Genomic DNA, 4,652 nt, shown 5'->3' with positions numbered 1-4,652 from the left:
CTTCTCCCTTTGAAGGAAGGGTGGTTTGACTTTACAAGAAGAATCTTGAAATTTGCCAGACCTAATTAAAAATTTTAAAAAATATATCGAAATTGAAATGAGGACAGTCCACTCTGTCTTCTCCTATCACTGTTCCACACAGACATGGCACAGACAGACAGACTTTTATTCATTCAATGAAGGAAAACAGATTATTGACATGTATGGCATGCACAAATGAGGACCACATTTTCTTATATCACACACATATCTCTTTTTGGTCACAGTTTCTCAAGTTGACAACACATAAACCCAGATAATTCTGAGGCACTTTCAGATCTGGCACATTTGGAGAGTAACTTACCTTCTTTGCTCTGGAGACAGTTATGATGTCTTCCTACAAAATTACCTATTGAATGGCTACCTTTCCTTAAAGTATTAGCTGAAACAACACATATGTGTGTATACTTCTTTATTTTCCTTGCTCAGTATAATTTGTAGCTGTAAAAGAGGAGTCTGAAGATGGATGAAGCAAAGAAGTGCAGGCCGACAGGAGCCGGATGTAGATCTCTCCTGAGAGACACAGCCAGAATACAGCAAATACAGAGGTGAAAGCCAGCAGCAAACCACTGGACTGAGAATGGGACCCCCATTGAAGGAATCAGAGAAAGAACTGGAAGAGCTTGAAGGGGCTTGAGACCCCATATGAACAACAATGCCAACCAACCAGAGCTTCCAGGGACTAAGCCACTACCTAAAGACTATACATGGACTGACCCTGGGCTCTGACCTCATAGGTAGCAATGAATATCCTAGTAAGAGCACCAGTGGAAGGGGAAGCCCTGGGTCCTGCTAAGACTGAACCCCCAGTGAACTAGATTGTTGGGGGAGGGCGGCAATGGGGGGAGGATGGGGAGGGGAACACCCATAAAGAAGGGGAGGGAGAGGGATTAGGGGGATGTTTGCCTGGAAACCGGGAAAGGGAATAACACTTGAAATGTAAATAAGAAATACTCAAGTTAATAATAATAATAAAAAAAGAGGAGTCTGAAAAACTAACAGGTTTTGTGCCAAGAACAAGAGAAGGTTAATAGTTGGAAACTGGTCAATGCAACTCATAATATTAGCATAATTAAAGACAAACATTTTGCTCTTCATTCAATAGTTATACAAAACCAATTCATAAGTTTTAATACACATTATAAAAACTTCATAAAATTAGAAATACAAGAAAACTACCTCAATATAGTAAAAGCAACCATACAAATTCATTAGTTAACTTCCAGAACAAGAAGCTATAAATGCATTTGATCTAAAATTAAGAACCAATTTAGAATAGTTGTTTTTACGTTTCACCACTGTAATAAAAACACCAGAAGGCAAGAAAAAATAATCAAAAATATCAGAAAAATCAAAACCAGCTCTATTTGAACATCATGTTTTTTCATATAGAAAGTCCTAAGATTACAGAACAAAATATTTAACATTTAAATTTAATGTGATTAATAAGGCCTGCAGATTGGTATTTACAAATAGCAGGAAACCAATCTAGACAATTACATGTCTCTTTCTCTAAAATGTCAACAAAAAACAGGAACTAACTTTAAAATGCAGTAATAGTTGCAATAGCAACAAAAATCAGAAATATGGGAATTTTTGTTAATATATAAGAATTATACATTGAATATTGATTTAAGGCACTAAGAGAAATTAAAAACAAATAAATAAATAAATTGCATCCATGGACTGTAAGACTTAATTAAATAGAAGTTACCAGAGTAGTTAAGCAAGATTTAAAATAGCAATATTGATATAATATTGTTCTTATTAATAGACAAACAGGCATTGAAAGTTTAAGAGAAGTCCCACACAAACCAATAGTTCTTTCTCTGTAGAGTTTGTAGGAAGATATACTGGCATTCATCAATCAAACTATAAAATATCTGATGAAGCAAAGAAGCAAAAAATCTAGACGAGAGTCAGTTGGGATTTCTTATTCCTGTCATGTACATGGACGTTCCTGAGATATGCCCACCCCCCAAAGCAGATACTACTGGAAGTCTAACTAAGATCAAAATTGAATTATCTATCAAAACATACCATAGAAAACATCGACACAACTGTCAAAGATAATGTAAAATGCAAAAGGCTTCTAGCCCAAAATATCCTGGAAATCCAGGACACAATGAGAAGATTAAACCTAAGGATAATAGATATAGAAGAGAGTAAAGACTCCCAACTTTAAGGTCCAGTAAATATATCCAACAAAATTATAGAAGAAAACATTCCTAACCTAAAGAAAGAGATGCCCATAAACATACAAGGAGCCTACAGAAGTCTGAATAGATTGGATCAGAAAAGAAATTCCTCCCATCACATAATAGTCAAAACGCCAAATGCACAAAGCAAAAAAGAATATTAAAAGCATTAAGGAGAAATGTCAAGTAACATATAAATGCAGACCTCTAAGAATTGCACCAGACTTCTCACCAGAGACTATGAAAGCCAAAAGATCCTGTACAGATGTCATACAGACTCTAAGAGAAAACAAATGCCAGCGCAGGCTACTATATCCAGCAAAACTCTCAATTAAGATAGGTGGAGAAACCAAGATATTCCATGACAAAACCAGATTTACACAATATCTTTCTACAAACCCAGACAGGGAAAACTCTGACACAAGGAAGGAAATTAAACCTTACAAAAAGCAAGAAAGTAATCTCCTTGCAATGAAACCAAAAGAAGAGAGAAACACAAACATAATTCTACCTCTAACAACAAAAATAACAGGAAGCAACAATCACTATTCCTTAATATCTCTTAACATCAATGGACTCAATTTTTCAATAAAAAGACATAAACTAACAGCCTGGCTATGGAAAGAGGACCCAGCATTTTGTGGCATACAGGAAACATACCTTAGAGACAAAGACAGACAGAGTAAATGGCTGGAAAACAACTTTCCGAGTAAATTGCCCAAAGAAACAAGCTGGAGTGGCCATTCTAATATAGAATAAAATGGACTTTTGACCAAAAGTCATCAAAAAAGATAAGGAAGGACACTTCATATTTATCAAAGGAACAATCCACCAAGATGAACTCTGAATCCTAAATATCTATGCCCCAAATGCAAGGGCAGCTACATTTTTAAAAGAAACCATACTAAAGCTCAAAGCACACATTGCACCTCACACAATAATATTAGGAGTTTCAACACTCCACTCTCATCCATGGACAGATCATGGAAACAGAAATTAAACAGAGACATAGAGAAACTTACAGAAGCTATGAACCAAATGGAGTTAACAGTTATTTATAGAATATTTCATCCTAAAATAAAAAGATGTGCCTTATTCTCAGCACCTTATGATACCTTCTCAAAAATTGACCATATAATCAGCCACAAAAGATGCCTCAACAGATACAGGAAGATAGAAATACTCCCATGCATCCTATCAGATCTGAGGCTGGTCTTCAATAACAAGAAAAACAAAAGAAAGTCCGTATATACATGGAAGTTGAACAATGCTCTACTCAATGATAACTTAGGCAAGGAAGAAATAAAGAAATTAAAGACTTTTTAGAATTTAATGAAAATGAAAGCACAACATACCCAACCTTATGGGACACAATGAAAGCAGTGCAAAGGGGAAAACTCATAGCTCTGAGTGCCTCCAAAAAGAAACAGGAGAGAGCATCCATTAGCAACTTGACAACACACCTAAAAGCCCTAGAACAAAAGGAAGCAAATACACACAAAAGTAGTAGAAGGGACCAGCAAGCTCTTTCCTTTCGCTGCTGTGTTTGCAGCCATGAGTATGCTTAGGCTACAGAAGAGGCTTGCCTCTAGCACCCTTTGCTGTGGTAAAAAGAAGGTGTGGTTGCACCCCAATGAAACCAAGGAAATCGCCAATGCCAACTCCCGTCAACAGATCAGGAAGCTGATCAAAGATGGCCTGATCATCCGGAAGCCTGTGACTGTCCATTCCCAGGCTCGATGCCGGAAGAACACCTTGGCCTGACGGAAGGGCAGGCATATGGGCATAGGGAAGAGGAAGGGTACTGCCAACGCTCGGATGCCCGAGAAGGTGACCTGGATGCGAAGGATGCGGATCCTGCACCGGCTTCTCAGGAGATACCGGGAATCTAAGAAGATTGACCGCCATATGTATCACAGCCTGTACCTGAAGGTCAAAGGGAATGCATTCAAAAACAAGCGATTCTCATGGAGCACATCCACAAACTGAAGGCAGACAGGGCCCGCAAGAAACTACTGTCTGACCAGGCTGAGGCTTGCAGGTCTAAGACCAAGGAAGCACGAAAGCGCTGGGAGGAACGCCTCCAGGCTAAGAAGGAAAAGATCATCAAGACTCTGTCCAAGGAGGAAGAGACCAAGAAATGAAGCTTCCCTCTTGTCTGTGCATAGTGGCCAGGCTGTGGCCTCACGTGGATCAGTCATTAAAATAAAACAAGCCCTTGTCCTTGAAAAAAAAAAGTAGTACAAGGAAGGAAATAATCAAATTCAGGGATGAAATCAACCAAGTAGAAACAAAAAGGACACAAAGAATCAACAAGAGCAGGAACTGGTTCTTTGAGAAAATCAACAAGATAGATAAACCCTTACCCAGACTAACCAGAGGACACAGAGTGTATCCAAATTAACAAAATCAGAA

The 4,652-nt window shown here is 38.1% G+C and overlaps 1 pseudogene; it reads left to right on the top strand.

Annotated features, from left to right (window-relative positions):
* Positions 1-3,791: 3,791 nt before the first annotated feature.
* On the top strand, positions 3,792-4,381 carry LOC116895343 (annotated as a pseudogene).
* The last annotated feature ends 271 nt before the right edge of the window (positions 4,382-4,652 follow it).

Source organism: Rattus rattus, chromosome 3 (genome assembly GCF_011064425.1).
Source record: "Rattus rattus isolate New Zealand chromosome 3, Rrattus_CSIRO_v1, whole genome shotgun sequence".
NCBI lineage: Eukaryota > Metazoa > Chordata > Mammalia > Rodentia > Muridae > Rattus > Rattus rattus.
This window is presented reverse-complemented; position numbering and strand designations above follow the sequence as displayed.